The sequence below is a fragment of the Budorcas taxicolor genome, chromosome 21, assembly GCF_023091745.1.
Source record: "Budorcas taxicolor isolate Tak-1 chromosome 21, Takin1.1, whole genome shotgun sequence".
NCBI classification, from domain to species: Eukaryota; Metazoa; Chordata; class Mammalia; order Artiodactyla; family Bovidae; genus Budorcas; species Budorcas taxicolor.
Window position 1 is genome coordinate 42,365,579 of NC_068930.1, and position 13,557 is coordinate 42,379,135.

Sequence of the window (13,557 nt, forward strand, 5' to 3'; positions counted from 1 at the left end):
GAATCCTAAGGTCATAGGATCTATAGAAAAATGGCTCAGGAATCTGTATTTTTAACAATTTATCCAAGATGATTCTTTGTATGTGTGTTGAGGTGGGGGTGCTTGAAGTAAGACCCATTTATTATCTCCCAATTTCTGAAGTTTAGAAATCTGGGCACAGAATAACTGGGTTCTTTGCTCAGGGTTTGTCACAAAGCTGAAGTGAGGTGTTAGCAGGGCTGCATTCTTATCCAGAACTCAGATCTCTCTTCCACACTCATTCAGGTTATTGGCAGAATTCAGTACCTTGTGGATGTAAAATTCAACCCCATTTCCTTGATGACTTATCAGTAGGGATTGCTCTCAGTCCCCCAGGCTTTCAGGTCCTCACTACCTGTCCACTCCATAGGCAGTTTACAAGTGGGCATCTGCTTTCTACCAAGCCACAAGGAAAGTGTCTGTTGCTACTTGTCTCTTTTCAAGGGTTGACTGATTAGGTCTGGTCCTTCCAAGATAACCTCCCTTTGATTGCTGTGTTGGATGTCATCCTTTGACCCTTTTAGATTCACTTGGCTATCTAAATGGATCCTGGCCTCAGTGACTGCAACAATTAGGAAAGCTAGGATGTAAAGACTTCCTTGGTGGGCTGTAGAGGAATGAGGGAAGACTCAGAAAGATGGGAGTATTGGACTATATCCATTGCAATTTACATACTTACATCCTAACCAATCTGCTCTCCCATAAGAGATGGATCACAGTAAACTCCCTTCACCAAGTTATTAAGAAATACAACAGCAAAGAAAGCACTAGCATACTGAAAATACTTGTTGATGACATTCTTCTAGGCAAGAGATATCAGTGGGAGAGTCTGCAAGTTAATTGGATTTCCATATTTCAGAGGAAATGATGTGATCCCATAATGATAGAGGCCAAGTAGGTGGTTGTTCATTCTTAGAGGCAGGGATGATATATTTTAAAGAATGGGGCATTGATCAGTGTTTTAACCTAAAGTGGTAGTATTCATCTGGAGTTTTTTGTCCTCAAAGAATGTTTGGCAATATCTGGAGACATTTTTGTTATCACAGTGGTGAAGAGTGCGATTGCCATGTAGTAAAGAGAAGTCAGTAGATGGGGAAACAGTGGAAACAGTGTCAGACTTTTATTTTTTTGGCTCCAAAATCACTGCAGATGGTGACTGCAGCCATGAAATTAAAAGACGCTTACTCCTTGGAAGAAAAGTTATGACCAACCTAGATAGCATATTCAAAAGCAGAGACATTACTTTGCCAACAAAGGTCCATCTAGTCAAGGCTATGGTTTTTCCAGTGGTCATGTATGGATGTGAGAGTTGGACTATGAAGAAAGCTGAGGCCAAAGTATCGATGCTTTTGAAGTGTGATGTTGGAGAAGACTCTTGGGAGTCCCTTGGACTGCAAGGAGCTCCAACCAGCCCATTCTGAAGGAGATCAGCCCTGGGATTTCTTTGGAAGGAATGATGCTAAAGCTGAAACTCCAGTACTTTGGCCACCTCATGCGAAGAGTTGACTCATTGGAAAAGACTCTGATGCTCGGAGGCATTGGGGTCAGGAGGAGAAGGGGATGACAGAGGATGAGATGGCCAGATGGCATCCCTGACTCGATGGACATGAGTCTGAGTGAACTCCGGGAGTTGGTGATGGACAGGGAGGCTTGGTGTGCTGCGATTCATGAGGTTGCAGATTTGGACACAACTGAGTAACTGAACTGAACTGAAAGAGAGGTCAAAGATACTACTACAATATGTTACAATGTATAGGACTCCTGACACACAGCAAAGAGTTATCTGGTCCTATATGTCAATAGTGCTGAGGCTGAGAAACTCCGACCCAAAAGAATCTATAGTGAAGACTAATTGACAAGAGGTACATAGAAATAAAATAGATGGACAGATCACTAAAGTTCAACTTAGCACACATAGGCAGAAAACTTCTACATTTGATGGACAGACAACTGACTCAGTTGCCAGAATGGGAATTCCTGATCTTTTATCCAGTTTCTCAATATAAATTATTTACAGATTGAAACATGAGGACAGGTTTGTTCCTATAAGGAAGGGATCTTTAAAAAAATTTTTTTTAAGTGAGGTATAGTTGATTTACAATACTGTGTTAGTTTCAGGTTTCCAACACAGTGATACGCACACACACACACACACATACACATATGTATTCTTTTTCATATTATAGTCTCCTCTTGATTATTGCAAAATATTCAATATAGCTCCCTGTGCTATACATTAGGCCCTTGTTGATTACCTATTTTATACATAGTAGTGTGTATAATGGAGAAGGCGATGGAACCCCCCTCCAGTATTCTTGCCTGGAAAACCCCATGGACGGAGGAGCCTGGCGGGCTGCCATCTATGGGGTCACACAGAGTTGGACATGACTGAAGCGACTTAGCAGCAGCAGCAGCAGCAGCAGCAGCAGCAGCAGTGTGTATAAGGAAGGAATCTTCAATGTAAATACAGGTATAATATTGACTGTTCCTACAACCTTCCCCAAAATGACATGTAACTCTCACTAGAATTAGAAAATATCCAGCTCTTTGGACTGTATTAAATACTCACTCTAAACTGATGCTAATCCTTGGAGAAATAAATAGCACCATAGCCTGTTAGAATAGGGACTTACAGAAGTCAAGAGATATATAAAGTCTTGACCTTAGTCTGCCTCATGTGTGCTCCAGAGGGACCACTGGTTCATTCCCTGTGTGTGTGTTTTCACCCCCAGAATATAAATGCCAAAGTGATATACTTGGTAACTGATGGGCTCCCTATATTGGTTCCCTGATCCTAGAGGGAGGGCTATTAGCAGAGTTAGAGACAACGGGAAGCATCAGGCCCTTCTCTCCTCTCTCTCCTTCCTGCCCCCAGAATGAAACAAAGTGAACGGCAAATTCCAGAGTCCAAGGTACAGTAGTAAACTGTTTACCGCTGCTCTGGTCTCTGTGTTTCAAAATAAACTCTGATTAGCCCTGGTGTGCATGCAATAGGTTATTTATATGTGTGTGCTAACCCTTCCTGAAGTTTTAACATAATGGTAGAAATAACCTTTCATTAACATTTATCTTCTGCTTTGGTAATGTGGAAGTTGCTGGTAAAAAGAAACAAGAGAAGCATGAAAAGAAGAGGAGGGCAGACAAATAGGGCACTGTGGGTACAAGCAGGGTGTTCTAGGTTGCTACAAGACTCTTCAGTTCAGATCAGTCACTCAGTTGTGTCTGACTCTTTGCGACCCCATGAATCGCAGCACGCCAGGCCTCCCTATCCATCACCAACTACCGGAGTTTACCCAAACTCATGTCCATTGTGTCAGTGATGCTATCCAGTCATCTCATCCTCGGTCGTTCCCTTCTCCTCCTGCCCCCAATCCCTCCCAGCATCAGAGTTTTTTTCCAATGAGTCAACTCTTCACATGAGGTGGCCAAAGCACTGGAGTTTCAGCCTCAGCATCAGTCCTTCCAATGAACACCAAGGACTGATCTCCTTTAGGATGGACTGGTTGGATCTCCTTGCAGTCCAAGGGACTCTCAAGAGTCTTCTCCAACACCACAGTTCAAAACCATCAATTCTTTGGCACTCAGCTTTCTTCACAGTCCAACTCTGACATCCATACATGACCACTGGAAAAACCATAGCCTTGACTAGACAGACCTTTGTTGGCAAAGTAACGGCTCTGCTTTAGAATGTGCTATCTCGGTTGGTCATAACTTTCTTTTCAAGGAGTAAGAGTCTTTTCATTTCATGGCTGCAGTCACCATCTGCAGTGATTTCGGACCCCCCAAAAATAAAGTCTGACACTGTTTCCACTGTTTCCCCATCTATTTGCCATGAAGTGATGGGACCAGATGCCATGATCTTCGTTTTCTGAATGTCGAGCTTTAAGCCAACTTTTTCACTCTCCTCTTTCACTTCCATCAAGAGGCTTTTTAGTTCCTCTTCACTTTCTGCCATAAGGGTGGTATCATCTGCATATCTGAGGTTATTGATATTTCCCCTGGCAATCTTGATTCCAGCTTGTGCTTCTTCCAGCCCAGGGTTTCTCATGATGTACTCTGCATATAAGTTAAATAGCAGGGTGACAATATACAGCCTTGACGGACTCCTTTTTCTATTTGGAACCAGTCTGTTGTTCCATGTCCAGTTTTAATTGTTGCTTCCTGACCTGCATACAGATTTCTCAAGAGGCAGGTTAGGTGGTCTGGGATTCCCATCTCTTTCAGAATTTTCCACAGTTTATTGTGATCCACACAGTCAAAGGCTTTGCCATGTATGGCAAAACCAATACAGTATTGTAAAGTAAAATAAAGTAAAAAAAAAAAAAAAGACAGCACATACACTGATATAAATAAATAAATAAATAAATAAAGCAGAAACAGATGGTTCTCTGGAACTCTCTCGCTTTTTCCATGATCCAGTGGATGTTGGCAATTTGATCTCTGGTTCCTCTGCCTTTTCTAAAACCAGCTTGAACATCTGGAAGTTCACGGTTCACGTATTGCTGAAGCCTGGCTTGGAGAATTTTAAGCATTGCTTTACTAGCATGTGAGATGAGTGCAATTGTGTGGTAGTTTGAGCATTCTTTGGCATTGCCTTTCTTTGGGATTGGAATGAAAACTGACCTTTTCCAGTCCTGTGGCCACTGTTGAGTTTTCCAAATGTGCTGGCACTTTCACAGCATCATCTTTCAGGATTTGAAATAGCTCAACTGAAATTCTATCACCTCCACGTGTTAGGAAGTCTTAAAGCCAAGAATGTTCCATGTTGAAGGAGACATGCAGAGAGAATGAGACGAACTTAGGCATCAAAAAAGGAAAAAAACACTGTGTAGGAGAAGGAAAGCACAGAGACCGTGTTGAATCTTCTTCCTCATCATATTCCTGGTCTCAGGACTCAGGTACCCTTGCTGAAATTTTATCTCTAAGCATAAATAAATAATTTATAAAGAAAAATTAGGAAGCTGGTGAAAATATGCAGTATGTTAATAAAAAGAAAATTTTGGAAGAGAGTTTATTTTATACATGAGCAATATGTGGGAAAAGTGACATGGCATCTATGCAAATATACTAAAGGGGAAAAAAGTAACAAAGTATGTAAAATAGTAAAAGTTATTTGTTATGAGTGTATTATGGAAACAAATACAACTCAAATAAGAAGCATCTACAAGAATTTTAAGTACTCTTAAAAAAATTATGAAAATGTTTCCAATTGAAATAATTCAAAATTAAATGAAAGATTATGAGACAAAAATGGATGCCCATGGATGTTTCTAATCTATATAAATTAAATAAAAAGCTAAAAAACTGAGAATTAAAAACAATAAGTAAATAGACATAACTTAAGCAAAGTACTTAAAATGAAGAATGTTTTGAGGCAAATAGCATAACACAGTGGTAAAAGATTTTTTAAAATAATAAGGTAATATGAAGTACAAAAGAGATTTACGAAAGGTTTCTTGAAATCTCTGAAGAGGGTTCAACAAGCTAAAAGTAAAATTAAATCCCCAGTTAAAATAGCAGATAATTTCCCCCAAATTCAAGAGGACAAAATGGCAGATAACACAATATCTTAAATATTGCTGGAAAATACTGCATTTAAATGATCCTTTCACCTATTTGGGTGAATCAGCTTCAGAAGTATAAAATCTTCAGGTATACAGGCTGACAAATTCAAAGGAGAAAAGAATTAGGATAATCTGAAACTTCCTCAGAACCACATTAACTATCTGAAGTTAATAGGTTAAAGTATATAAAATGCTAAAGAAAAAAGTATGATTCACTGCTTTGTACCCGACAAGATGTCAATAAACTAGAAAAGGATACAAACAATCATTTTCAAATAGAAAAACTATCAAGGACTATAGCATCCAAGAGAGCTGCAAAAAATTAAATAAAATTACTCAAAGGAAAAAAAGAAAACAGCCAAACCAGAAGGTCTGGTAAGAGGACTAGTGATCAAAAGAATACCAACATTACTCAGTAGATTTATAACGTAGTTTGAACTTACTAGATTAAAAGTATGGAGGTTTTTGCACTGAAGACTGTTCTTGAAACCATAAATTTTTGAGCCTATCACTAAAACAGACATTATATATTTAAAATTGGGAGATAATAGTGAATTCATTTCTAATCCTCACTGTTTGTATTTGGCTCTGCAAGTATATCCCTGTGTTTTCTTGCAGACTTTAAATACATTAAAAAATTCATGCCAAAACAATTTAATCAGAAAATGAAGAAAAGGCAAGACTAGATATTTTAACAAAGAGGAATTAAGGATGGCAAGTAAGTACATACAAAGATGTTCAACATCATGTGCTATTATTAAACCACAATGAGATCTTAGTACAAACCCATCAGAATGCTTAAAATAAAATAAAAATTAAAAAGCAATAACACCAAATGCTGGTGAGGGTGTGGAGAAACTGGATCACTCCTTGTAACACTGAGTTTTACTCCACATTTTTGGCTGTTTGATGACAACTTTTAAGCTCCACAGTTTCATGCCAGAAGCATACTTCTTAATCTCCCAAAGCATTACTGTAATGCTGCTATTGCCTACCAAACATCATTCCCCACTTTTTGCTAATAGATGCTGATTTTAATTAAAGCATCAGTGTACTCAAATCTGCACTTCCCAGACTCCCTTGCAAATGCTGCTGCTTCTAAGTTGCTTCAGTCCTGTCCGACTCTGCAACCCCATAGACAGCAGCCCACCAGGCTCCCCTGTCCCTGGGATTCTCCAGGCAAGAACACTGGAGTGGGTTACCATTTCCTTCTCCAATGCATGAAAGTGAAAAGTGAAAGTGAAGTCGCTCATTCGTGTCCAACTCTTAGCTACCCTGTGGACAGCAGCCTTCCAGGCTCCTCCGTCCATGGGATTTTCCAGATAGGAGTATGTAATGCATTTATAATCAATGAGCTCTGTGGCAGAAGTCAGCTAGATGCTTTCTGGAAAATGTTCTTTATATATATATAGTTTATTTATTTATTGCTGCACTGGGTCTTCATTGCTGTGTGGGAGGCTTTCTCTAGTTGTGGCAAGCAGGGGCTACTCTTCATGGCAGTTTATGGGCTTCTCATTGTGGTGGTTTCTCTTGCTGTGGAGCATGGGCTCTAGAGCACAGACTCAGTAGTTGTGGATCATGGGCTTGATTGCTCCCTGGTATGTGAAATGGAACCTTTGTCCCTTGCACTGGCAAGTAGATTCTCATCCGCTGAGCCCCAGGGAAGTCCTGTTTAAGCTTTTGATAGGGGCTCTGCTTCTATCTGTTTTCATTTTCATCTTCCTGCCTATACTGTTGGACTTATGTCTAAGGGAGGGACAAATTTTCACAACTATGAAGAAAAATTTGTATGCTGAGATAGTGGCAAACAGAGATAAAAACGAGATGAAGACCTTGAGGACTGCCTCAAACAAGGGCAGGAACCTCTGAACTGTGTGCTTCCTAACTTCTCATTTTGTGAGAAGAAAAAACACGCAAAACTTTTAGAGTAGTATTACTAGTAGGTAGAGCCAAAAGGATTTCTCTAAGGTCCAGTTTCTCATCTATAAAATGGGAAAAAAAAAATCTATTCATATATTTATTTTGAAAAGAAGATTGTTCTGCTTAAGCCACTATTATTTCTATTCTTTACTATTAGCATCAAAAGCTTTAACAGTTACATTTGTTTTGTTTACTGCTATATCCCTTAAACCTAGCCTGAAACAAAGTAGCCATTAAATATATATTTACATAAACTCACACTGTCTACATGATTCCCACTGAGGAATTGTGTTTATAAAATTTGGGCAGTTGAAGATAAGTATTATGACATGCATTTAATATGACTTTATTAAATTATAATTTTCTTCATACACACATCCTTACTTCTTAAGATTAGCCTGGTTCTACAGAAAAATAGACATCTTTTGGGGATATTTACACCAGGGAGCATAAAAGTTTAGGGCAAAGAAAGTTCATCCCAAAAGTGTTTTTATATTTATGGAATACTGTAGAAGACAAAACATTTAGTGACATATCTGAAGCATGGGTTTGGACTTTGACTGTTACCTGCTAGCAGTCAAATGGGTAATAGTCAGCTACATTCTTTAAATATTTAAAACTAAATGTACCTTTTATTTTCATTTTATACACAACACAATTCTTATTAACAGTCATATGACTCTGTTTCGGAGAAGGCAATGGCAACCCACTCCAGTCCTCTTGCCTATAAAATCCCATGGACAGAGGAGCCTGGTAGGCTGCAGTCCATGGGGTCGCTAAGAGTTGGACACAACTGAGTGACTTCACTTTCACTTTTCACTTTCATGCATTGGAAAAGGAAATGGCAATCCACTCCAGTGTTCTTGCCTGGAGAATCCCAGGGACTGGGGAGCCTGGTGGGCTGCCGTCTATGGGGTCGCACAGAGTCGGACATGACTGAAGCAATTTAGCATCAGCAGCAGCATGATTCTGTTTGGTTTGTCCAAAAGATAAATGATAGAATTAATTTTTAAACAAACTATCCATATGTCAATTCTGAAAATAATATTTCATAGATAATTTAAAATTTTTATATTATTAAATTTAACATGCCTATAAATCAGTGGTGATAGAGTAATAGAAGGAATAGGACCTCGGAAAATCCCATGGACATAGGAACCTGGTAGGCTGCAGTCCATGGTGTCGCTATAGTCAGACACGACTGAGTGACTTCACTTAAAATTTTCACTTTCATGTATTGGAGAAGGAAATGGCAACCCACTCCAGTGTTCTTGCCTGGAGAATCCCAGGGACAGGGAAGCCTGGTGGGCTGCCGTCTATGGGGTCTCATAGAGTCAGACACAACTGAAGCGACTTAGCAGTAGCAGCAGCAGCAGCTACTCTTTTTAAAAATGGATACAAAGACCTAATGAGAATGTTCCTCACCATGGCTACTTTTAATGCACAACAATACCCTATTGTTAAGATGGGCAAAGTTCTTTCTCTAGTTAAAGGAGAGCACAATGAGCTGTGAGTGGTGAGATTGAGAGTTCTGCGTTGATGTACACACTTTCTTCTTGGACACCAATGAGACATCCCCAGACAAGGGGAGATGTGTGCTTATACTCACAAGTGTTACTGCACACACTTTGCACTGGGTAATTATTGATTGTTGATCTTCAAGTTGAAGAATAACAAGACAATAACACCAGCAAAAAATATCCATGATTAAACTGATGCCAGCAAATTTGGAAAACTCAGCAGTGGCCACAGGACTGGAAAAGGTCAGTTTCCATTCCAATCCCAAAGAAAGGCAATGCCAAAGAATGCTCAAACTAGCACACAATTGCACTCATCTCACATGCTAGTAAAGTAATGCTCAAAATTCTCCAAGCCAGGCTTCAGCAATATGTGAACCGTGAACTCCCTGATGTTCAAGCTGGTTTTAGAAAAGGCAGAGGAACCAGAGATCAAACTGCTAACATCCACTTGATCATGGAAAAAGCAAGAGAGTTCCAGAAAAACATCCATTTCTGCTTTATTGATTATGCCAAAGCCTTTGACTGTGTGGATCATAATAAACTGTGGAAAATTCTGAAAGAGATGGGAATACCAGACCACCTAACCTGCCTCTTGAGAAATCTGTATGCAGGTCAGGAAGCAACAGTTAGAACTGGACATGGAAGAACAGACTGGTTCCAAATAGGAAAAGGAGTACGTCAAGCCTGTATATTGTCACCCTGCTTATTTAACTTCTATGCAGAATACATCATGAGAAACGCTGGACTGGAAAAAAACACAAGCTGGAATCAAGATTGCAGGGAGAAATATCAATAACCTCAGATATGCAGATGACACCACCCTTATGGCAGAAAGTGAAGAGGAGCTAAAAAGCCTCTTGATGGAAGTGAAAGAGGAGAGTGAAAAAGTTGGCTTCAAGCTCAACATTCAGAAAATGAAGATCATGGCATCCGGTCCCATCACTTCATGGGAAATAGATGGGGAAACAGTAGAAACAGTGTCAGACTTTGTTTTTTTGGGCTCCAAAATCACTGCAGATGGTGACTGCAGCCATGAAATTAAGAGACACTTACTCCTTGGAAGGAAAGTTATGACCAACCTAGATAGCATATTCCAAAGCAGAGACATTACTTTGCCGACTAAGGTCCATCTAGTCAAGGCTATGGTTTTTCCTGTGGTTATGTATGGATGTGAGAGTTGGACATGAAGAAGGCTGAGCGCCGAAGAATTGATGCTTTTGAACTGTGGTGTTGGAGGAGACTCTTGAGAGTCCCCTGGACTGCAAGGAGATCAACCCTGGGATTTCTTTGGAAGGAATGATGCTAAAGCTGAAGCTCCAGTACTTTGGCCACCTCATGCAAAGAGTTGACTCATTGGAAAAGACTCTGATGCTGGGAGAGATTGAGGGCAGGAAGAGAAGGGGATGACCCAGGATGAGATGGCTGGATGGCATCACGGACTCAATGGACATGAGTCTGAGTGAACTCCAAGAGATGGTGATGGACAGGGAGGCCTGGCGTGCTGCGATTCATGGGGTCACAAAGAGTCGGACACGACTGAGTGACTGAACTGAACTGAACTGAACTGATACAAACTTGGCAGATGCTTAGCTTTTAGGTCTTCTTCCCTATTCATCTAAGGGGAAGTGAAAAAATTCATTTGAGTTTGCTTATTATCTCAGTGTAATTTCAGTAGTCAATTATATATCCACAACATTTCAAGTGATGAATTAAATAACCATTCACTTTGTTTCATAATACCCTTGACAGCAAAAATCCACCAAAAGAAAACTCACAAAATAAATGAGAAATTCTTGAAATATTGACAATAGAAAATTATGTGACAATATGAATAGTTAATATGATACAATGACATGTGCTTATTAACTCACTGTACTTATTAACATGTACAAAGTATCACTGCTTTTAAGAGCAATGAAACTAGAAATAAGTTCTTAGTGTGTAAAGAACCCTTAGTTGGGGGTGAGGGGTTAAGGAAAAATAAATTATAAAATAGTTGTATAATTTACATATTTATGTGGCTTTTCTTATATTTCTGGAGAGGATAAGGACCCTTTCAATAAATTACATAAATATAAGATCTATATCTTTTTCACAAGTTCATAGACATTCCTTTCCATAATACTTTTTTCCTTTTAACTGCTGAACTAACTTACATACAGACAAATGCTACAAACCAACAAAATACCTGCAAAAAGGAACAAGAATAGTTGTATGAAGACCAATTTTATGGTCAATAATGTTAGTCTTATTTGTGGTTGTGCTAATTATTCCCTGTTTCTCACTGTTTTCTTCTTTATGCCCTCACCCCATTCTGACGTCCCAGTAACAGATTTGCAAACACTATTTAGTGAATATTAAAGGTAACTTGATATCAACCTTGTTCTTATTTGTTCATCTTCTAATATACTTTTTGTCTTTTCAAATATAAATTGGAAAATAGTTCAAAGAAAAATACTTTTTGTTTGAATAAAAGGCTATGAAAGGACAAAAGCTAATTACTGAAGCATTAACTTGCCCTGGGTATACTTCTATAAGTGATTACTATGGAATATTTCTTGTCATATTAGAAGTATACAGTGATGAATTCTTATTTCCTTTACTCTTTCTTCATGTAACATTAATTTACCTTTGGATCAACAAATTAGGAACAGGAGGGATCTCAGTATAATAGGAAATAGGAATAGCGTATGGAATCAGGAACAGAAAATTCAGAATGGGTTAAAAAAAAGAGAGAGAGAGCTATAAAGATTAAGCTTTTGCTCTTTGCCTTGTTGCCCAGAGATATGACTTTCTTTATATAACCTTATCTATTATAATGCCCCAGGTCAGAATATACCAGTTTTTAGCATCATAATTCTGCCCTGCTTCCTACCTCTAACACTGCTTCCTTCTTAACATATGGCTTGGGTCTAGGAAATGCTTTGGTAACATAGCTCACATCTTATCCTTCTCTTTTAAGAAAGCCAGATCTAAGAACATCAAAGAGTCCAGGATGTCAGTTTGTACCCACATTTTCCCTGACAACTTTATGAATACAATTCCTATCAATTTAATGATAAAGAGTTACTGCAGCCAATGTTCACAGGCTGACTTTCTCCCTTCCTCAAATTTTAACTGACTAAAATGGTGTCACATTAAAACATTCTTATATTAAGAGAATTATTTTCATTAAAAAAAATAGTAAACTTAAATTATTAGGTAGACAAAGGTGAAAGCATCATTTCAGATGATTATGTCTATAATATATAAAGCAGTTGACTCATTTGAAAGGATAAAAAAAAAAAAATTACAGCATTATTGGAAACATTCCCTAATTTGAAGTCAAAAAATTTTCTTCTTTTTGAATATTATTCCACAGTGGAGTAATACCCATGTGGATCATTTGTGTCAGTATTTAAATATGTTCTGTTTGTTAAATACAGCACTTCGAGCATTCATGTCTTTGCCCAGGTGGCATCTGCTGTGAGACAGTTCTCCACAGATATTTTTACATTTCTACATAGTTCAGGATTTCTGAGCAAAGATCACTGGGAAACAAAAGATGACTGAATGGCAGCCATGTCTTGAAAGTTAGAAATAAGATATTGCTCCAAGAGATTTAGAGACCTCCTTCCAGGAGAGGCATTGTTTGCTCACATTCCAGAGTAGAGACCCTAAATATTCCAAAAATAAAAGTCTCTCTTTCCCTCCCTCTGTCTCTCTGGAAAGAAGAAGGGCAGGTATGTAAGCCATACTATATGTCTTCTTTCTAGTGGTACAACCCTACTGCACACACAGGTAAATATCTGACCTCATTGTGTTCCCACTTATGTTTACTAACTGCTGCTAAGTTGCTTTAAAAGTGATCAACAGCCTTTAGTCTGATCCAATCATCTCCTTTCTCCTGGTGGAATAGAAAAAGTATTTTGGGCATGGTAGTGAGTATATGCACCATAAGTGGAAGAAGGTACAGGCAATCTGATACATAAGTATGACTGATGGTGCCAGGCTTGTGAATTGGCTAGTAGATTTCAGGGTAAATGTGTTGAATTGGGTAATTGCTAAAGACTACAGATTCTCTTTTGGCAGCCCACTCCAGTATTCTTGCCTGGGAAATTCCATGGACAGAGAGGAGCCTGGGGGGCTACTGACCATGGGGTCACAAAGAATTGGACACAACTCAGTGACTATACAACAGATTCTCTTTAGCTAGCCTAATGGATCCTTGTTTTCACTCTCAAACCACTCTGTGAGCACATTACCTGAACACGTATCAACTAGACACCAATCCACTATGTATGTTAGTATTGACTGATTTATTTATTTATTTATTTATTTTGTAAAGTGATTTTTAAAAAATCACTGGTAAACTGTGTTTTGTTTTGTTTTTTTCTTCTTGGCAACTAAATCATTCATTGATGAAGCTGGGCCACAACATAACTCTTCTCTAATAACTGAGACTTCTTAATATTTAACCAAGTTTAAGCAACAGCAAAAATGTAAGGTAAGTTTCCATTTCTGAAAGAATATATATTTTCAAATACTTGCCTGCT